The sequence below is a fragment of the Furipterus horrens genome, unplaced genomic scaffold, assembly GCF_987537825.1.
Source record: "Furipterus horrens unplaced genomic scaffold, mFurHor1.1.pri manual_scaffold_6, whole genome shotgun sequence".
Lineage (NCBI taxonomy): Eukaryota > Metazoa > Chordata > Mammalia > Chiroptera > Furipteridae > Furipterus > Furipterus horrens.
Window position 1 is genome coordinate 21,532,620 of NW_028327176.1, and position 24,205 is coordinate 21,556,824.

Consider the following 24,205-nt stretch of genomic DNA (forward strand, 5'->3'; position numbering starts at 1 on the left):
TTCAAAAAGAAGGTATGGATTTAAAATATTTTTCATCATATTCTATTCTGGGTTAAAATTTTATTCTTTATCTGAAAGTAGGCTTTTTTTCCAAAAGTTTAAAGAACGTAAATTACTATTGTAAAATGTCCATCAGTCCAATTCAATCTATTTGGTTATATAGCTGAATGTCTGTTTTGGAAGCATTTATCATTTTAATAGGAAAAGCCTGAAAGAGGAGGTGGGGAGGATCACGTCTTAGTATTTATTTTATCTGTTGTAAAAGGTTCTAGCTCTTTGGTCCCAAAAACGGTCTCTTTAGCTCATTCTCCTAAGTCATATTTAATTTACTTCAGGAGCAATACATATTTTGTGTTACATAATCTATTAAGTGAAGTTGGGTTATTTTATTACCCAAGACTATTTTCTTCTGTGATATATACTCACTCACAAAATTTGAAGGACTTCTCTTGTTGTATTGTGTTTATTATGAAAAGTTTTCATTCATAATACATTGCTTAAAAATCAAATATGCTTTAGATAGTCACTTTTAAAAGAATTATTATTTATATCTAAATGATTAAAAATATAACTATAGACTTCATGGATTTTATTTATAAAAAATATTTCATAACTTTCCAAGATTATAATTTGTTTTTATTGCACACCTTATGATAGGTGTTATACAGTTCAAAAAACTGAGGCTATAGTTGATATATGATCAAAGATTATGTTGGCAATTAGGTTATAATCTTCTTCCCTATTTGTTCTCTACCTTTTAGAATCCTGGACTCTTGGGTCCAAGGCTGTGGTGGTCATCTCCAGTGAATTACAAACACTAGTCCATGAAGAAGTGTGTGTAAACTGATGTGTAATTAGTAGGATCTGAGAAGTTGTTATCTTACAGACAGACAAGGTCATTGGAAGATACTTAAAATCTAATTGTACGTCTTTTTAATTTCCACAACAGGGCTGTGGCCAGTAATAGAAGAATCTAAAAATAATCCAGCATTTAACTAATCAAGGAAAGAGTGGTTAAAGGAAGTTATCTGCAAATTCTCTGAGATGTTACAGACTCAAATTAGGGGAAAAACTGAATTTGAAAAGTTTAGACTAAGAATTGCTATTAGAAAAACAACTAGACTCCATGCTTTCAAAGTGATACAAGATTAACCAGTTCTATTCAGCATTTAGGCAAGAAAAACTTTGGTTCAATGAGCTGTACCGGTTCCTGTGGGACTAGAAAGCTACCTTATCAGGAATCGTAAAGCTATTTCCTTAGCGAGAAAGTATCTTTTAACCCTGGCAAGGCTTAGAATTAGGTAAGATGATCAAATTTACTTGGCACTTAGCAAAAAATCAAAAGAGGAAAGAATGCAAGCATATTTTAAAAGGTTTAAAGGAATTTAATAGACTAAGTTTAAAATGAGCCTGATTATTTAAATAACTTTTTTCATTTGCATTGAATTGATTGAAAATTATCACACCCCTCCCATAATGATCCTTAAAGTTTGCTAGATTTATAATTAGTGCAATCACATTTGTACATTAAATGTAAAGGCTTAAGGAAAACCAAGTTTTAAACTATTACTTTAAAAATGAAAATTTCAAACTAATATTTTTAAACTAAATTACATTAAAACTATTATTTTATAAACTGAAACCATTCTACCCTCCACCCACCCCATCCTCCACCAACTCCAAGAAAACATAAAATCTTGCAAGGACACAGCATCCCTGTTGGGAAAACACCGACTTGTTCTGCTCAGCAAACAACCAGTTACCTCGGCCAATTGTCCACTGTCTAAAGGAGCCAACAGTAGCCAGTCCAGTCTCTGCCTTCTTTTGTTTTCCTTTGGCAAGAAGAAAGGGGACAAAGTAGCTGGGCCTTGACTTCTCTGAGTTCAAAGATAATGCTGAATTGATCACAACAATAGATGAGTGGGCAATCAATGACGTTGGATAGTTTCACTGTGAAAAACAAAATGCACCAGGCAATTAAGGAGATGACTTTATTCAGGCTTTTGCATTAGGGAGAAAACATTAATACCTCAAAGAAGAGAGAGAAAACACGGGACTCTGAAGCTAGGGATGGAGGTGGGTCTTTCTTGAAATACACCAGGTCATGGTGGTCTCTGTGGTTAGCCTAGCAATTTCTCAGAAGAGAGAAAGGGGGTGCATTTTCCAACCCTCCTTGCTTTACAAGAGCCCAGGACTCCAATACAATCCAATATTGTCATCATTGATACATGTACATAAAACTAGATTTTCAACAATGGTTGTGACTTAACAAAAATCAATGTTCTAGAATAAGCTGAACATTTATTTTGTTTTGCTTTTCCCCCTTCTTTCCTTTTTTTTTTTCAATTTCTTTACTATGAAATTGTGTCAACGTGAAATACTTAGTATAAAAGCACAAAATGTCATGTAAAATCACTGCATTCAAAAGTAATAATGTATGTCCTATCTTAAAAAATACTGTCCTTTATTCTGAGGTTATATCCTCTCTAGTTTTTCCTTATTTAAACTTTGTGTCATTTAGAAAATGATGATAATATAGATACATTTTTATAAATGTCATTCTTTTTTAAATAAAAAAGTTAATAACCATATATTTGTACTCCTAATTTTTGTTAATCAATTTAGTCATTAAAATCCAAAAACACAGGAGATTTTTTTTTGTAAAGTAAGGCCATTGGAGGGGCAAACTAGCCTTATAATCTACTGTCCAAGATCCTCTCTGCAGTGCTCTTTTATCATGCAAAAATTCCAGAAGAATTAACATGTTTTATTAATACCTAAAGTTTTCTTATCAGCTTCCAACTGGATGACCTAGGGCATTTTAAAAAAAGATTAGACTGTTTTGGAGGATAAAGGGAGAAAAAGAAAAAGGTCACCTTATAAGGAGGCGGAAGAAAGCTTATATACACCTGATTTGCATTACAATTTTTCCATAGGCCACATTTAGGCCTTGCTTGTAGTTCAACATTTTCAATCTTTTATTTCCATCTACACCAAAACAAAAACAAAAAATACACTTATTAAAGCTTATTATCCTTTGTTTTAACTATAGACAATTCATTACAGAAGTAAAAGTGGAAGAATCCAGTCCAGGAAGATCAGATAAGACAGAAAAGTCAGAGCAATGGTTCAGTCATCAACAACGTGGACCAAATTAGAGGTAGCTACAATTTAGTATAAGAAATTCCTACTTGAGGGGATGGGCAGACAAGCATGATGAACCCCACTTACAGCCATGGCTAGAGACAAATAGTTAATGTCAAGTATACTCATGGTAAGCAATAAGTATAAGTACAGGTGAGGAGCCAGTGTTTGGTCAATGAAACACAGAAGAAATTCACAGGGATACACAGGATGTCACCTCCCTAGGGTACTGCACAGAAGATAGACTTTGTGAACATCAAGACAAAAAACAAGAAATGCACTCATGTAAAGTGGAATGAAAAAGAAACCCAGTTAACTGTAGCACGTGGCCTGATAACCCATCAGAATAAGACCAGTAATGTAGCTGGCTTAATAGAGAACCTATAGGTCTGAGAGTGTCTACATTTTCCCATGGGGAGCCAAACTGTTTCTATAATCCAGAGTGGGCTAGAGCTTTAAGGTGTGGACAAAAATGGGGCCACATACTAAACCTGACAAGCTCAGGGGAGGCCTGTATAGTGGGACTTAAAAACTCAGGGACCAAAAGTAACCACACAGGATGGTCTGAAATTAAAACTTCTAAATTAAGGACAAGTCGTGGTGAGAAGTCATGTCTTAGGCAGGTATCTTCCTTGACAAAGGTCAGTCTTTACCTTAACTGAGCCTGTACATTGTCTTTTTGCATCTAAGGTAACTTATCTTTGGAATGCCTGAGTAATCCCTTTTTCCAGACCTGTGGGGCACAATCTCCCACCAGAGCCCACAACCAAGGATCCCCTCATTGTTATTATCATGTTAATTGTTAACTGTTAACTATCCTATACCCACCTATGTAAAAGAAGAATGTGTCTTTATTCATTTTATTTTTTATCCAATCCCAGAAATTTCCTCACTTCGTTTTCTCTAGTCTCCCTAACCTTCTTATGTCTTCCACTTTGATTCTGATGTATAAAATAAGTGGTAAAACTGCCATCCTTGAGATTTTGATTCCTGGCAACTGTTATCAGTTCAGCTCAAATAAACTAATAAAAATTCTTATAGATTTGGACATTTCTTACATTGACAAAGGAAAGATAACTCAAGGTACATAGAATAGAGATTATAACAGAAGTGAACAATGGTTTCAAAATTGAAAGCACACTGCAGTTCATTTGGGCATTAGGAACAAAGATTAGAGATAATGACTGGGAAAGTTTTGAGGACCATTAATCGAGATAAAAGATTGCTATATTTTACCCAAGTTGTAAATTTTTATATATTTCCTATCCACAAAAAAGAATAGACTTCAAAATGTGGGAAACTTTGAGACCAGGATGGAAAAGAAAGAGGAAACATCTTAATGGAATGGGGAAATATTACATATTGCAAGAATTCCATAGTATGTCCTAAGTCTCGAACTAAGCTAAGAGAAAAAAAAAAAAGTAATTTTTTGGATATCCTAATGTCCTAATTATATTGACTAGATGGCCAAGTTAGATCAAAGAGTATGTTGGGTTTTTTCCCTCCATTGGGAGCCAAGATATTTCTACAAAAAACTTTTCCATAAAAACATTCAAAAGAAAAATAATAGAGTTGGTTATGGTTAAGCATACAGTCTTTCTTTAAGAGTGTACCTCTTAAAGAAGTCCCTTCAAGTATTAAAGATTTCCTCTTAGCTGAACCCCTGAACTATAATATACTCTTAAGCTGGTTGAACTGAGTAGGTCCCAGAAGCTCTATCTATCTCCCTAAAATAAATATCATCTTCACTGAAATCATTTATTAAACATACAAGACTGGTCATGCTACATGCAGGAAAAATAAGAAAAATTGCATTAAGAATTACTTTCTTCTCTCCTCAACAGTCTAAAACATTTGATTTACTTGATATTATAGAAGAAAAATTGGTAGAAGAAAGAATGGAGGGAAAATAACATTTATTGACTATCTGCTCTATAATAGGCACTTCTACTTAATTTATTCCTCCAATCTCATTTATATTTCATTTATTCCCAGATGAACTATCTCATGTATTCCTTATTAGCCATTTTTACATGTAGCATCTCATGTATTTCCATAACAGCTTAGGGGTCAGATGTTTTTATTCAAATTTTATAGTAATAAAATATTGATATATTAGATAATAAGTCAAAAATCACAGTGGATGAGTACCAGAGGGAGCCTAGACTTGCTAGACCTCAAAATCTGTGTTCCTCTAACATTTGGCTGTGTTTTAGAAATCAGCTCTCCAAAGCAGGCATTTTTACATTATGGCCAACGTGAACATGGGGTGATCTTCTGTACAACCTAGTAGTTAGTATCAGTAAGGCCATCGGAAAATAGTGTAACAGAAATAAACAATTGTTGGTGCTTTCCCAATTCCATTTTTTTTTACTTTTCCCAGTTCAAATAACTCTCCTTCCACAAAGCATTCCTGAATTTTGCTGCCTGCTTCCACCCCTGCCTCTCCTCTACAGTGTATGCACATCTGTTTGAAGACCAGTATATTAGTTAGGATTAAGTCTGGCTGCAGTTAACAAAAAATTCAAATGGTATACTTAAATAAGGGAGAATTTTCTTTAAATTTCATATGAAAGATCAGAGGTAGGCTCTCAGGACTGGTACAGCAGCTTCACAAGCCTACCCACAACCCAAACTTTCTATAGTTCATTTCTACCATCCTTAGTATGTACATCTCATCCTCAAATATGTTACATGGTTCGGGTTCCACATACTGGCTGGAGCTCAGATTATTATGTCCATATTTGCTCCACCCCCGCCCCGCAAAAGTACAACTTTTAAAAAGGAGTATTCCCAGAAACCCCATCAGAAACCTTTTACTTATGCAGTCAGCTGTTGTAGCAGTGCGCCATAAATTCTATGTCTTAAAACAACAGAAACATACTCTCTCATAGTTCTGCAGGAAAAAAGTCTGAAATCAAGGTATTGGTGGGCTATGTTCCCTCTGAGATACTGGGTAGAATTCTTTCTTGCCTCTTCGTAGCTTTTGGTGATGGCTGTCAGTTCTTGGTCTTCCTTAACTTGGAACTACATCATTCCTTTCTCTGCCTCTATTGTCACATGCATTCCCCTTTTGCTTGTCTATGTCTTCACCTGGCATTTCCTTCCATGTGTCTGTGCCTCATCTCCTCTTCTAATGACACCTGTTACTAAATGGAGGCCCCCCCCCTGCTTCTCCAGTATGCACTCAATTTATTACATCTGCAAAGACCCTAATTCTAATAAAACTTACAGTCTGAGGCACTAGGGCTTGGGGATTCAACATATCTTTTGGAGGACACAATTCAACCCATAACAACCTCATCAGACAGGACTTAGTCACATGGCCACAATTATACCCAAGCACAAAGGGAAATGTCCTCTTTAGTTAGGTATGTTGTTATGCCAAAATAAAATGGCATTGCTGCTAAAGAAAGCAGGAATAGATATTTATTTTCTTCTTAACAATTAGCACTTGTCATTGAATACCTATATAACACCTATGTGACACATAGTAGACTAAATATTTTTTTGAATGGACAATATTTTTTGAATGGCTGTTCTAGAATTGTGTTGATGAGAAGAAAGCCCACGGTAATAGGACAAACGTATAAATTACATTAAATTGTAAAGCCTCACCTAAAACTGGAAACTACAGCTTCACCCATAGGAGATGTTCTTTATAATTGTTGGTGGCATCTTAACAATGAAGAGCTTTCCAAAAATTCTGAACTGGTTTGCTCAGAATATGGAAATACCACAAGCCCTGAGCAAGACAGCAGGCGGCTTTCTGCTCACACTCTGTCAGCAGGTCTTAAAGACTAGCAGCGGTTGGGCCTGTGCAGGCTGAGCACACGAGGCCTAACAACAAAGCATACGAGGAGGAGGCCCAGGAGCCGCATCCAACCTGCAGAGATCCCTGGTGAGCACCGATGTCAATCCCAGCTTTTAAACATGGAAATATATATTTATAGTCAACTTTTCTGAAAACCTGAAAATCCAGCAACACTGATCCCATATAACTAGATAGCAATTATCGGCAGAATCTGAGGAGGGGTTTCCACTCCAGATGGGGCAAGCACTCACTATTTTCCAGGGGCCTCTCTTCAAAAATTTATACTTCTTTTACAGATCACTCAAGGCATTTGAGTTTTTCACTCCTTGTCTAAAGTCAACTAGAAAACCTAATGTGGGTGACTATGTATAAATTAAAGTATTAGTATTCACTAGAAAATAATAAAAAGCACTGTAGTTACGGATGTATAACATGGGAAAATAAACTGATATCTTCAATTTGTGCAATATACAGATGCTCGGGCTTCTTACTCCCTCCTGTTGACAGGAGAAAGATATGCTTTTCTTTCCTGCTCATGTTTTGGTGTTATGAACTAGTAAGTTCATAACAGAGTGAGTGCTTTATATGTAGGAAAAAGCAGAGAATGCTGAGTCCTGATGTTCTCTATCTGTTTCTGCCAATGATGATATTTCTTGCTTTTAGCTGGAATCCACAGATCTTCCTTCTGATACCTAACAATAAAGAGGTTGAAGCCAGAGGAGAACCCACCCCATGACCACTGCAAATTCATATGTCTTCTTTAGGAATCAAGGACCTGAGACCTGGATACAGAGGACATGATGTATTAATATGTCAAGAAAAGTCAAATGCTGCCTGATTGCCAATCAAAGGAAGAGGGAAAGATCACTGGTTAGTGGCCTAAAACTATGCCACCATTTCCTCGATGTGAGTCATTGTTTATGAGGAGGGTCAGAAGAGTTCTTAAGAAAACATAATTGCACATGTATTCATCTCAAACTTAACTTGTCTACAATTGATCTTTTAATTTCTCACCCCTAAACCCCCTGTTCCTGCAGCCTTCCTCATCTCAGTAAATGGCAACCCCATTGTTCACGTTCTTTCGGATACATTCCATACATGCTATTTCTCTGGTGCCTGTAATGGTGACTAGACCATAACAACTAAGCAAACAAATACAATATGTATTGTGAATGAGAGGATGTGTTTAACTGGGACAGAAATAACATGTAATTAAGATAAGAATGTTTTGGGGGTGGAAGCTTAGAATCTAGTAGACTTGATAAGAAAAGGTAACAAACCATTTATATCTCCACCCCAGTCAAAAAATATAAATCACGCTACACATATATGTGTAATAAAGCCAGTTTTAAAATTTTGAAGCCTATTGGGAGATGGCAAAAATAAAGTAAGGGAAAGAAGTGAAATTAGAAGTATACCACAGATATACCAAATGTCTAGAATTTTAGAGATAAGTGGCAAATTTGACTGCAAGGTTACTGGTACAGTACTCTATGTAAAGTAAAAGCATATCTAAACTCTCAGTTTATAGTTGTCAGGGAACTTTAAAATCATATTCAACAATAAATAATTAATCTTTCTTTAAGAAAAAAATATACTTGACCATGAGACCTGAAGCAACCTCTCCATCGGACCTCTTCAGTGTGACTATAATAAATCAGGTTCTCAACAACATCCCCGAAGCACATTTAGCAATGACCTCCAGTGATGGTCAGTGGCTGTGACCAAGCTGTAACTCAGCAAAAGCCAAAACACCGTGCTCCAAAACCACAGAGCTTTAATGTGCTAAATTAAACCGAGATGGAAAATTAAAGGAGCTAGAGCAGCAACCATTTTCTCCTCCAGTGTATTTGAACCCCTTAATTCTTGAGGTACACTAGGATTCAGGAAGCCTAGTTTGGAAAACACTGTTCTAAAGCTGTATTTATAGATATTTGAGTGTCTCTTTCTAGAGAGTCTTTAAGACAATTTTCTCACAATCTTCTGATAACTATCTGGTAGCAAAAAAGTCTGAGGTTGTACTCTATGTTGTGGATTACCATATTCTGTGTTACTAATTTAGTATGAGCACTTTTATTGGACAGTGTGCTAAAATGGGATAATGTTGATAGCTTCTTCTGTCCAGTTGAGGATGTCACCAAGGCTTGAACCTACATAAATGATCACCCCCACTTCCCTGTTGTAATTACTACATATAATATGATGAGACAGGAGTGCCATCTAAAAGACATCTCCAAAAAGCTTGTTTTAAAAAATAAAGTCATATAGTTCATTTTCAAGAAAAGGTCCAGATCTGTAACTATAGAAAGAACGCTTTATAAGTGTACTAATCTAATATAGACATTGGTTATTTTATATTTTAGGAGGAAAAGTAATAGTATCTTCATGCACTTACTTAGCAAGTCAATTTCAGCAGCTGAACAAACATGCCAGCTAGTGAAAGAACTCAAAGAACCCAAAGCTTCCCAGAGCTTCATCTTACATTTTGACAGTCAGGCAGCAAGTGACAAGCACTGCTCATCAAAACGACAACAACAAAAAAGAACACTTACTTCATTCACATTTATGGCCTTCTGACAGGTGAAGTGACTGTGACATAGATTTTATGAATGAGGTAGAAATAGTTCATGGTCTATTCACTGAAAAAATCAATGAGGTGAGAGCAGATAGTTTAGCACTTCCCATTGTGCACCTGTTCTTCCTTGGCACAAAATTAAACAGGCAGCAGCGTGATCTTGTCCCTCCTGCCACAGCCCTCACCACTCGTTCAGCTCTCACTGCTTCCTAAGATGCTGGTTCAAAACTGAGCAAACAGAAGCTTCTCCTTCCATCCCAGTTAGCCTCTCCTACATATTTTCAAGCCATATCACGTGGCCAGAACTGGCCTTAGACAAATAATATCACCAAAATTTTCTGAAAAATCCATGTTAAGAATGTGAGAAAATTTTGGAGTGATTTATAATCATCATGATTGATCTTAGTAATTGATGCTCTAAGCTGATACATTCAGGAAGCTGAAGAAAGTGGAGGACTTATTGAAATGATAGTCAGCCTGCTTCTAAAAGAAAACATTTGGTTTCTAGTCAACAGGCCAAACCAGTCATTTAAGAATACTAGTTAGAAATAAACTAGTTGACATATAGACCAATTCTCATCAAATAATTCTTGGGAGTTTACCAAAATTAGCGAAGTAGCTTTATACGTGTGTGTTATATAAGCACTGCTAGTTATTTAAGGAGATATTTTATGGGAATTTGCAAATGTTTTAGCAAATTATCTACGTGTCTTCATTTCCATTAATATCTAATTTCCACATACTGTTTTCGGGCATCAGATGTTCCTGTACTTAGAGGTCTCTTCTGTCATTAGCCTATGGTGATGTAATTCTCTTTGTTCTCCTGCTTACTCATAAATTATGTCCCTATCTTCAGAAGCCCTCACTCAAAGAGAGAAGAGAAGTACTTTTCAGTAGTGTTCTGAACCATCCTGTTGGTTGACTCCTTAAGTTTAAAAATAATCATAATGGAAGTTAAAAATCTGAATTTCTCCTCAGAATTTGTCATTGTTGCTTCCTACTGCTTCTTATTTAGAAATATTAGATATGAGAAGAACAGTAGAAATGTGAATTCTTGTGGCAATGGCGTGGCCAGAGGACATTCCTTCTTATAAGGCCTGAATTATGACAGATACCCACTAATTTAAACTATAACCATTTTTATATAATTAAAATGTTCATGTGACATAGACATAGGAATTAATCATATGGTCTAACATTCTTGCTTATCAGAAAGAAACAATAGTAATTAAAGGCCTTCAGCATTTCACATTTCAGATATTTCCAAAGTTATGAATGTAAAATAATCTACCTTTCAGGCAAGATTATGCTTTGCTTTTGTGGTAATAACAAAAGCAATGATGAATATCAAAATGAGAAAGAAGCTTTTCTAATGGATCAGTAATAATTTTCAAACATTTTTTGTCTTGCTAGGAAGAGCATAGCATATGAAAAGTATATTCAAGTGGAACATTATCATCTATTAGAACCAAGATAAAATACTGAAGATGGGCCGAGCAAAATAATTCAGACTTTCTTAAGGAAGGTCATCCAAGGTTAGAACTTACTATACAAGGACATCGAGGGGAGATGTAAAACAGTGCAGAAGCTTCAGAAAAGTAAGCTGTGGGCATGACCAGTGTGGCTCAGTTGGTTGGAGCATCGTCCCATACAGAAAGGTCATGGGTTCGATTCCTGGTCAAGGATCATACATAGGCTGCAGGTATGTAGGGGAGGCAATCAATCAAAATTTTTCTCACATAGATGTTTCTCCTTCACTTCCCTCCATCTCTCTCCTTTCTTCTCCCTCTGGAATCAATAGATATATAGTCAAGTGAGGAGAAAAGAAAAAAGAGAAAGAAAAGATGAGTTGTAACTATTCACAGAGCTTCTCTCATTATGCCAAGATATCCTTCATTCAAGTTTCTCTAAGTAATATTGAAACTTTGGGTTGAATGCTGGGTGGGGCTATATTCCCGTAAAAAGCCACATACTCTTCATGCAGTTAACCCAAAGGGCATGATAAAAAGTAAAGGTGGGAGTATAGTTGTGTCAGGTTTAAAGAACAAGACACCCGCTGACAGGCATAGGTCCATTGAGACCTGTCTTTCTTATCTCCAAAATTGGCTTGACTGTGAACCTATGAACAATGATAGGAAAAGCCTAGACATATGACTTCCCCTTTTTCTCCTGTAACCTTGACCTTGCAACGGTATTCAGGACAACGGCCCATGTGAACAGTGGATTCACACAGTGTAAAGCAATCATGTTGTAAAAAATATTCTACCCTTCACGGATCTCTGAAAGTTCATCTTCCTCCTTCTCCAAATTCTCTCTGCACAATTTGGGGCCAAGAGAGTTTCATTATATTCATTTTTCCTTTAACAATGAAGCTACATCCTTTGACTACAGAGGACAGAGAATTCCTTGGTCTCCTTATCCTTTATTTTTCTTTAGAAGCTGGAGACCTTGTTTATAACCTTATATTTATAAGCTCAGCCCCAAAAGGTGGTTTCTTTCAGGTACTTGGCAGACTACTTTCCTCTAATCTTTCACTTTTTTGAGTCATTTCAAAGCGGCAGAATAAAAAGTCAAAGGCAGTAGAATGAGGCTCCTATTCCACTAGCTGAAGATAACATCATGCTTCCTGGGAGGCACAGACATGGATGGTTCCACGTGAACGCAATGACAAAAGAGAGAACAGGCTCTTTCCCCCCGACAACAAACTCATCCAACACGTAAGTAAATATAGTCATCCAATTTCAAATGATGCAGCGTCCTCTCCCACTATTGATTATGCAAGTCTGGCATGACTTTTTCTCAAGTCAGTCTACCCAGCACAGCCCAGGTCCAGTCTTACATGGAAGCCATAGAAATGTATAAGAAATGAGGCTGCAATGAGCAATTCACTTGACTCTCTAAGGTTAAATGTAAAGAATACATAGAAGATTATGGCAGTGAGGTTATCCACATAGGGTTCCATGATTGATCCAATTTTGATGTTTAGAAAGACAGTGACATTGTAGAAGATACAGAAGAATGAAGAAAACTGATCACCCAAAGTTCTTACATATTTACAAAGATGACTTAGAAAAAAAAAACTATCAATAACTATAAATGTACCATAAAAAATATTTCTAATGAAATTATTTTTTGCTTGTCTTAGGAGACATTGTCTTAGGTAAGATACTTTTCCAAGTGGAGAGTTCAATAGTGACAGTGACATTATTTGAAAATCACTATAATGTGGTTCTATAGGCATATTACTGCATTCCAAAGCAATGTCCTGAATGTAGCAAGAAACAGATTAAAATATGACAAGACACATAACTGCAATCACAGAGTAAATAAGCTAAATAGAACAATACAGATTGTGCATAATTTAAGTGGATATAGATATGTGGATATATTATTCTTAGTTTAAATTTGAATATGCTCTCTAGTATTTAAAAAATTTGGTATATCAGTTAGTTGTTTTACTGAAGGTGTTGCTGTATATATGTAATGGATTTTTCTATTATATTTGATGTAACGTGATGAGTTCTATGTCTAGAGCTACGATAATGATCAATTCTGTTGCAACTTCAAAACTATTTATCATCTGAAAAATAAAGGTTATTTATACCAGAGCCTGACTCTTAGTTGAAAGAGTACCCATATAATTTTCTGTATTATAGAAAATTATTCCCACAGCAACACCATCAAATATAAACATTGTAACAAAATTTATGTGCATTCCCCTGTCATGAGATTATTGTTATATTATGTTCACTGAAAAGTAATAGATTCTGTATATGATAAAACTTAACTTAAGCAATTATCATGTTTCTTTTATTTTTCACAAAAGATTGCAAGATATGGGACTAAGGTGAGGAGTTCATGCTCTGGCAGTATATGTCAGTATTGATTCCACACAATCAAAACTTAGATGGTCACCTTGTGCCATGCGGCAGACACTGTACACTGTCTATCTAATTTTTCCCTCAACCAGAACCCAGTTTTGCTCACTCCTTTCCAAATGGCCAACAATAATTGGAGGGTGTGAATTGGCTTAAACCTATGTGGTGGCTCTTACTCTTGCTCCTGAGAGATGGATTTAGGCATGTGCATGGTATAGATTTGTGATTTTTCTCCTTTCACAGCCTTTGGATGCTGATTTCAGGGATGCCTGGGTAATTGGTAGCCATCTTGAGACCACGAAGACAGATAATCTGAAGTTAATAATAATTGCGCTGTCATCAAGTAAGGCTTTGAAGGGAAAGTTGCATTTAAATCAGAAGTATGATATATTCCCAAAGACAACATTTCCAGAAAAGGTTTTCTTATGATACTTAATAAAGATGGAAGGAAGAAAGTAGAATCTAGTTTGTAACAGGAGAGAAAGAGAGAGAGAGCCAACAGGTGTCACCCCAAGCAGGTCTTTTGCTTTGGCCACAATTCACTTACCTGTGTCTCTGGCAATTTCCTCAGTTTAACCAGAGATACAGAGAAAAGTAACTTTGAACACCTGTATTCATCTCAGCTAAGAGAGTGATGGCAGTTATGTTATATGTAGAATACCAAGTCTAGTGAACCAATCATATCTCCTAAAATGCCATGTTGGGAGTATGCGAAGGCCCATGCCCAGCCTAGTGGAGAGGAGGTCCTTGCTCAGGGAGTCTGCCTGGAGCCCAGCAGAGAAGAATGGCAGCTAGCTTGCAAGTATTTGTCATCTTTCATTTCATTGATTTTAACGAACTGTATAAAATATGTACTTTGTACTTCTATTGAATTCAAAAATATTTGGCTAGCAAGTATAAATATTTCTAACTTGAATATCTGCTCATCATTCATTTACACATTTAGCAAATATGTTGGGAGGGGACAGAAACAGACACCCAACTATAAACAATGCAAGGCCAGAAGTGATAAATGGTAAGTGCTATAATAAAGAAACAATTTGTAAAAAGGCACATTATTTCCAAACTAAAATTAAACAATTTACAGCCTTCTCTGTAAGATTTGATGGTTGACCCCTCAAGGTATCTTTAGCATTTTAGATTCATTTGCTTTTTAAAAGCAGATAAAATTACAATTATGCCTAAGCCTAAGGCACAGTCAATAGAAAGTAAAAAAGGAAGAGGAGAAAATAGAAGTAAGGATACAGGAGAAAACTTGAGAAAACTGAATGAAAGAAAAAGAAACAGGTAGAAGAACATGGAAAATTGTCACCAACAACTCTTCGTGGGCCATTCAAATGGCAACCATCAGGAAGTCTCAGCATGGTCTTGAGATGCTAATGATGATGATGTATATTTTATTTTTTCTGGAAGCCTCCAAGATACTTGATATTTTTGGAATAAAATGGTTAAGACTGCACTAAGAAATAATTCCTACTCAAAATGTCACTTAATTTTACCTAATTCATGTTACCAGAAGAAATTTTGAAGTTCCAAATATAAAACAATTTCTAGTGCTGTAGAGAAACAACTAGGGCTTCAAATAAGTCCTACTGAGGGTTACTTCTGGAAATGGTGATAAGGGTCCCTTCGATTTAAAGTTTCACCATTAGGTGATACCATCTATCAGTTTAAATTCTTGAATGTTTTATTTGTTAAACATGATAGATGCATAAATAAAAAACTTAAATGACATTATTAATAATTCTTTTTTACAGACTAGGTCATAACATCAATTTTAATAGACTAGAACAGGATAAAGTCAATTTGAATTGACTAGAACAGAATAACATGTCAGAATTCATAGAGTTTTTCCTTTGAAGCACTTTTGTTTCTGTTACATGTTTGTATTTTTATATTGAATCATCTGATTTTACAGTATTCCTTTTTATGCATTGCTGTTGAAAAAACTGAAAGTCACCACTTTAACTTCCGTTATGTATTTGCCAATTCTGCTTTTTAATGGAATCATCACTAACTATGTACGTAAAGGGAGGTACAGGTGTGACGGGAATAATGACTGTACACTCAGTCTAATCAATTGGTTTGATGAATGTTTGCATTTGAACTCATTTACTTTTCTCAAATGAAATCTCATTAGGAACCCTCCAATAAAAAGTAGAAAAAACAAAACCAAACAAAACAGAAATTTTCTGTCTGGAACAGGGATCTGCCCTGTCACCTCCTGTAGTCTCCTTATGGAGAAACAGTGTTCATAACATCGGTGTCAAGTCTCAGCTCCTCCACATGCCTGTCTGTTATCTTGAACAAGTGACCCAACTCCTCTGGATCCCATGTTCCATCAGTAAAATGAGGAATTTACAACCAAGGATGCTCATAGACTTATTGTAAGTATAAATTACACAATAGATCCCATCTCTCCAGTTCTTAAATTGTTTCTCAGCCATTGTTTTGTGTTTTTCCAATCTTTGCAAAGTGTCTGAAAAATGTATCAAAGCCAAATTCATTTGAAAGAACCCTAACACATTTAGGTACCTGCAGCCCTTCCACCAGATGTCTGATGATTGTTAATGTTATAAATATAACTTAATGCAGAAAACTAGGAAAAACATATTGTGTCCGACCTCTAGGAAGGGCCTCATCCTACATCAAACTTTATTGCAGTATTTTAGCCTCATTCCTTTGGATCATTTATCTGTATTGCATTAAAATGTGAAAAATTAGGGACAAAATTATATATGAGAATAAATCATAGTCACATGGAAGTGTAACTTAACACAGACTTTTTTTTTTTAAATAGAGGTAAATCTAAGGGTACTAGATTTCTGAAGATAAAAAAGAAAAGAAAATAGTGCTAAGTAAGGTCATGTAAACTGGAAGGGGAGAAATTAAGTATCAAAGAAACTTTTGTTTACTACTATTGATTATACTTACAGTTGTTATAATTAATAATACAGCATTCCCTCACTTATCACAGGTATTATGTTCTAGACCACCCCCCCCGCAATAGGTGAAAATCCACGAAGTAGGAACCTTACATTTATTTTAATATTTACATATATTTAAGGCTTTATAAACCCTTCCCTCATACTTATAAACCATTCTCAGTCCCTTATTAACCTTTCCCACTCCCTTATTAACCTTTTCCACACTTTTATAAACACTACTTATGTTCTTAAACATATTCTTCACTCTTAAACCTACGTAACTTTAACAACATACGTATACAGTACCACAAAATCCCGTGATATAGCGAAAAATTAGTGATAAATAATTAAGTATAATATTTTTTAAAATCCCGCGATACAGTGATGCCGTGATAAGTGAACCGCGATATAGAGGGACTACTGTGCTATGCATTTTCATGTTTGAAATGCTCTGCATTTGGTGGCTTGCAAAACTACCTCACACTAGATTCCTGTAATATCTATGTGGAATATTTAAATGTCTTTTTTTAAATAGTTAAGTGAAATTAAGAGTAATCTGAATAAATAGCCTACTTTCAAAAGTTAATAAATAGTAAGAAAATAATTTGGGAAAAGAACCTTGACTCTCTATGCCCTTTTAGGTGTATCTGCCCCCTCTCCCCACCCCTGCCCCCCACTCAGCAGTGTTACTAAAACCAGCCTTTAGTGTCATGAAACAAATATACTATGTATTACAACCCTAGTCACCAGCAACAGGAGTCAATAAACTCTCTGGGAGAAAAACAAGTACATTACTTAACATTACGTTTGACATTAAGTTTACATTTCATTAGATTTTCCCCAATGGCCTGAGGAAGTTAATACAGCATGCTTATTCCAGAGTGCCACCATAGGTTGATTTTGAAGGAAAATCATGTTCTTCAAGAGAAAACACCTCTAAACACAAAGTGTTAGTATTATTGCATGTCCTTTAGGTTCAATGCACCTCAACATTACCATTAATGACAAAGGAAGCATTGCTACCAACACTTGACAGAGCACAGTGTTTATCAACAGTGAAAGTCACTAAATAAACAAGCGATTTATGGCCTTGCAACATGGGGTGAAATTTTATCTCTAACTTCAGAACAGCATTTTTATTTCCCCAGTGGAAAAGCAGCTACAAGAAAAAGATAATGGGCATATTTGATCATTAGTTGACACTACTGAGAATGACAGAAGAAATATGAAAATGGATAAACATTGTGCGTTTTTGAATAACATTTGTGAAGATGCAACCTCGTCAATCAACTACAGTTTACTCAAGGGCATTGTTAAAAATGTTTACTAGGTTGCTTCTGTTTTCAGTCCAGGGGGAAGTTTACCTACAGGCGACATTTGCAGATATTCAGTTAGCTTTATTAATTTCACTTGATTTGTGTCCTTATTCTTTACTATTCTGATTTAGTATTGTAAGCTTTTTGGTGTACTGTTGAAACTATGGAGAGTGTTGTTTCAATAGCTCTCATAAGTCATTACTGTGCAGGTGGAAAAATTATGTGCTGAACTGAGCATTTTAAGTTAAGATATTTTTGTTCTTAAAGCCATAAGATGTTTTTTATAATTCTTAAATATTATAAAGATCATCTAAACTCAAGCCATACAGCTAGATAGACAAATATCTATGTAATTTGATTTCAGGGGTCCAGCTAACAATTTGCTGGTTCAGAATACTCTGTCATTTTGCTCACTGATACACAAAATTTAACATTTAGAACTTTTTCTACAAAAGACTTTATTATTGTTCATGCAACCAAACATTTCTTTAAAAGTAGGTATGGAGATGGAGACTAGTATAAACCAAGACATTATTGAACTCCTGGTGTAAATGTCTTTAAATTTGCTCTGGAGAAGCAACACTAGTTGTCAAGGGAGACAGGAATGTTTTGCCTAAATGGAAAGACTGAAAAAAAATTAGTCAAAATGTACTTTTTTAGGAAATTTACCAAGTCTTATGTCATGTGACCCAAACCTTATCAACTTGCTACAAAGAGAACTCTACTTGGCTAGTTCCCTCAAAAGGAGTTATGAATAAGCACACATGGAAATTTTCCCACTGATAGTCAGGTGTATTAAGAAATTCATATGCACAGGCAGACCAGGAAAATGAGCTAGCTCTCACAAAGGAGTGACCTGGAAATTATTTATTGGTTTTGGTCATTGTTGTTTTATTTAAAATTTTCCTTTGATACAATTTTAGACATATAAAACTTGAGAAAAACTCGTACAGAGTTCCCATATAATGTTCCACCCAATTTCCCCTATATTAGCATTTTATATAATCATAGAACATTAATCAAAATGAAGAAATTAACTTTAATAACATATAACTAAACTACAGATTTATTATTCAGATTTCACCATCTTTTTCACCCATGGTCTTTTTCTTTTCAAGGTTAACTCAAGGATTCTACACTGTACTCAGTGGTCTTCTCCCAAGACTCCTCCAATCTGTGACAGTTGCTCAGTCTTCCCTTGTCTTTCATGACCTTGGCACTTTTGAAAAAAATCTGGCCATGGATTTTGTAGAATTGCCTTCAATTTGAGTTTCTCCAATTAAAATTAGGTTATACATTATTAAGAATACCACAGGGCGATGACTTTTTCAAAGGGTACCTGATATTGTCTGTATCAATATATTACTAGCGATATTAACACTGGTCACTTTAAGTAGTGTCCACCGGGATTCTTCACTCTAGTTACTACTTTGCCCTGAAACTTTTAAATATTTTGGGGGCTATGCTTTGAGACTACAAGACATTTTGTATTTGCTCCAACTTTTGCCCACTAATTATAGCATCCATTGGTGGAACTTATAGCAATAATTACTGTGATGTCCTAATGGTGATTTTCCATTTTTTTCATTTTTATACATTTATTAATTGTAATTCTTCTATAAGGAAGAGTTGCCATCCCCCTCTTTTTAAATTAATCTGGTTATTTATTTATAACACAATGAACTCAAGAATATTTATTAATTTTTTTGGTTTATAAACCAATACTATTGTTATCTATTTTATTGGTCTGATTGAATATGTTTTTAGTTTTTATTGTCTAATTTCTCTTTTCCCTCTTTTTTATGATCAGTGTTTTCTGTGTGCTTGCTAGGAAATCTTTATCTATTCTAAGGTTGTAAAGATATTCTACATTTTCTTCTAGAAGCATTGTTTTAACGTTACATTGTAGTCTCTCATTCAACTCTAACAGATTTTTGTGTATTATGTAAGGTCAGGGTTGAGATTCTCCACCCACTCCACACCCTGCCCCATCCAATTGGTCCAGCAACATTTTCTGAAGACTTTTCTATTCCTATCAAATTGCTTTGGTACTTTTGTTGACAGTCATTTGACCATACTTGTAAGTTTATTTTTGAACCCCTCATTTTGTATTTTGATCTATTTGTCTGTGTTTTTACTAATACCATACTGTCTTGATTGTATAGCTCTAATTTTGTTCTTTTATTTCAAGATTATTTGGTCCTTTTCCCCATGCAACAGAGATTTTAGAATCAGCATATATTTTTTAATCAAAAAATTCTTATTACAATTTCATTAGGTTTTCATTAAAATTTTATACAATTTGGGGAGAATTAATATTTTAACAGTATTGAATCTTTCAATCCATGTCTCGATATGCATTTCCTATTATTTAAAGTTTTAATCTCTCAGAAATGTTTTGTAGTTTTCAGTGTAGAAGTCTTAACTATTGGTCATTAGATTTTTTTTCCTAAGCATTGTTGATACTCTAAAGGGAAATTTTAAAGTTTTTATTTCTCAATTGTACTTTGAAAATTTTTTTAAAAATAGATTTTGGTGTACTGAATGTATTGTGAAATCTTGCAAAACTTCCTTATTAGCTTATAGTTGCTTTGTAAGTTCCTTTTGGAAACTTTATGGATAGTTGAGCTATCTGAAAAAGTGAGTTTTATATCCTTTTTATTCAAATTTTATTCATTTTATTTCTTTTTCTTACCCTATTACAATGCTGGTATCTCTATTACAATATTGGAGGGGAAATGAGAGCAGTCCTTGTTTTGTTACTGATCTAAGAGAAAAGGGATTAATCTTTCACCATTAAGTTTGATATCAGGTGTAAAGTTTTCACAGACATTCTTATCAGATTGTAGAAATTTCCTGCCATTACTGGTTTGTTCTTGGGATTTTTTTTTTTAATCACAAATTGTCATTGAATTTTAAAAATACTTTTCCTGTACTATTGAAATAATCACGTGATATTTATTCAGTTACTGTTGTGAATTATACTGGTTGCATTTCATATATGAATCCATTTTGAATTCCAGAGATAAAACCTACTTGGTCATGATGTATTATCCCTGTTATATATTGCTGTGATCTATTTGTTGTGTTTTCTTAGAAAGTTTTGCATTTATAAGCATGAGAGATACTGATATGTAGTTTCTTTCTCCTTGTCTTACTTATGCCATCTTCATAAAATGAATTGGAACGTATACTTCTTAACTACCTTGTGAATGGTTTGTGTGATACAGCTATGATTTTTTTCCTTATATAGTTAATGGAAATCAGTAGTGAAGCCATTTTGACCTGGAGTTTTCTTTCTGGGAAATTATCTTTTTTAAAAGATATAGACCAATTCAAATTAATCTATTTTTTTATTGCAGAAGTTACAGCAAGTTTTGGTTTTAAAGGCATACCAGTTCATACAAATTGTACTAAATGTTATAAAATTATTTATTATATTTTATTCCCTTTAACATCTCTAGTAATACCCCCCTTTTTTATTCTGGACTTTAATAATATGTTTTTGAAGTATATATTTCTTTTCTCCTTGAATTGTATTGTTAGTAAATTTATCAATTTTATTAATATTTTCAGAGAGGTACTTTTAACTTGTTGATTTTCTCTATTAGTTGTTAATTTTCTGTTGCATTAATTTCAACTCATATTTCCTTTTACTTACACTGGGTTTTGCTTCGTTCTTCTTTTTAGTTTCCTCTTAAGGTAGGGGTGTAGATAATTCATTTCATGCCTTCCTTCTTTAAAAAAAATAAGCACTTAAAGATATATATTTCTTTTAATTAACTCTCAATAATTTTAATTTTTGTTTGTGTTTTATCATTTCAAATAATTTGTTAGTATTTTAAGATATTTCTGAAAATTATTTCAAAGTTTATAAATCAAATAAAGGCTTAATAGTTTTTAAATAAATTCACTGAATATTTAAAGAACAACCAATTGTAAATAATTCTTTCAATGTTCTGAAGTCGTTAATGCTCTTTGACCTCTTTTCTTCAAATTTCCACTTAAAATCAACTTCTTTGGAGTTTTTTTTTCCCCCATTCTTCAAATCTGGGCTTGAAGTTCCTCCTATATACTTCTAAAATACCTTTTTCTAAAAATGTTGATTCTGTATATTGTAATTGCCAATTTGTTTCCCAGTGCCTAGCAAAATCTTTGGCACATAGCAGGCATTCAGTAGATATTTGTGGAAGGAAGGAAAAGGATGGGGAAAAAAAAAAAAAGAATAACGGGAAAGAGAGAGAGAATAAAAAAGAAACATTCCTCTGACAACCCCTGGTAAATGCACCTTCAATATCCTGCATTCTTTTTAACCTCACAAAATATCCAAATTTTTAAAGTGAAGTATGATATATTGAAATAGAAGCACTTTTTCAATTTAGTTAGATTTCCATATAATTTAAGCCTTGCATTTAAGCCTCAGAAAGAGAGGAAAACCATTTTTTTTCTGGCTGTCAAATAATGCTTGAGCAAACTCTTATTGGTTTACTAAGGCTACGTGCACACGAAGTGAATTTTAAGAATATGAGATTCTATTACATTTCTGTTCCATATATTCCTAAGTACAATATGCACTATTATGAAATAGTAAATCAAATACCACTGTTTCTGACTTAACATGTTCCATCTTGTTGCTTAGTTACTTTGTTCTGTAAAATTTCAAATTCACACTTGCCACTTGAAGCAGAAATTTTAAGGAGAAAATAAGCTTTGAGGATAATGGCTCAGTTCTGCAGTCTATCAAATCTTCCAGAAGATCCTTCAAGACATATTTACATGTGTAAATGAAGACTCACTCTCCCTGGGGTACGACAGCCTACCGTCCTAGCATTTCACATCAATCCTCTCCTCTTTCTCCTATCCTCCATTTCAGTGCCACCCGGCCCAGCTTTCTTTAAATACAACATAATCAACAGTGCCTTCACATCTGTCACACCTGTGTCCTGGATTTGCCGTCTCACTTTTACTTCTGCATCGCAAGTTTCCATATGAGAATCAATCATTTCCTACTCAAAGCCTAGACTACATGACCCATTTCTACTATACATTATTTGGTATAAATGTAACGATAATTATACCTAACAAAAAAGAGAACTTTTCTCCCTGTTGTATTTTCCGGAAGTACATTCTGTTTGTTTGGCATAAATTAATACACAAGCTCATTTCAGATACGAAGGGAAAACTTGAAGGGCCTTAGTATGAACAGAACCATTCCACCATCTTTTCTACTGAAGGAAAATAATTTTCTGGTTTTTCCTGATATAAGAAAGAACAGAACAAAAGACAGAGGAAATGGTGATGGATGAAGGAAGGTTCCATCATTTAAAATGTGATCCGACCTATTAGTCTTAATACCTATAGTAAAGTTATAAATTCATATCATTCTTGCATGATAAAATTTTGTAAGCAACTGGTAAACATTAGAGTTTTGCATTCATGTGGCAGAGGTGAAGTTATGACTGAAATAATAGATGCAGCCCTGGCCAAGTGGCTCAGTTGGTTGGAGCACCATCTTGTACACAAAAAAAGCTGCAGAGTTGATTCCTGGTCAGTGCACATACCTAGGTTGTGGGTTCGATCTCCAGTCAGGGAACATATGGGGGACAACCAATCGATGTTTCCCATGTTGATGTTTCTCTCTTTCTCTGTCCCTTCCTCTCTCTCTAAAATCAACAAGTATATCCTCGGGTGAGTATTTAAAAAAAATAGATGCAGTCAGAATGATGGTCAAGAAAAAGGTATAAAAATAAAATAATAAAATGTTAGGCATTTGAAGCAAGTTTATAGAAATCTCATATGCCTGTGGTCACTCAGGTTTCATTTCAAACTTTTTGTCTTATATCCTGCTATCTGGCTTGCCTAGCCAGCAACAATCTTTTACGTAGCCATCTGCACTCCAGCACAATGAAGGTGGTAAATATTCTTGCCTTGACTCAACTCTGTTGGGGAAAAAAATGAATAAGTATATGTATAGCACCCGACCAGGCACAAGTACTGATTGCTCTAAGAATACACCTCAAAATCAAATCAAATGTCGAAAAACTACTACTTACACTGCTGAATGACATCAAACAGAAAGGTAGGCATGGAGGAAGTAGGGTGTGAACTTACTACTCAGCAATTCTATGAAACCCCCACATGAAGCAGCTGACTGGAGGTTGTTTTTAAAACAGCTTAACTGACACAACATGCTTGAAGAAACTGAATAAATGTTTCCTAGAATGGGAAAAACGTCTGTAGTACATATATTTAAACTAACATTCTCTCTCCTATTGTACCCATTGAGAGAAGAATCCCAGGCTAGACTGCTACTACATTTTTGTGTATCAGGTAGGTAGGTAATGGATTCTCTAAACAAGGCTACAAGCTGCTGTAAACAAGGGACATTTTAAAGGAGCATATATTTCAGGTTTGGAGAGAATGAAATGTTGAAGTACAGTCACAGGCCTAGACAGTGGAAAGTGGCAGCAATTAACAGAAAGTAGAAAGGCTTCAGTATATGGTCCCAGAGTCATCAAGGAAATTATATTGCAAATATAAGAGCTTATAAT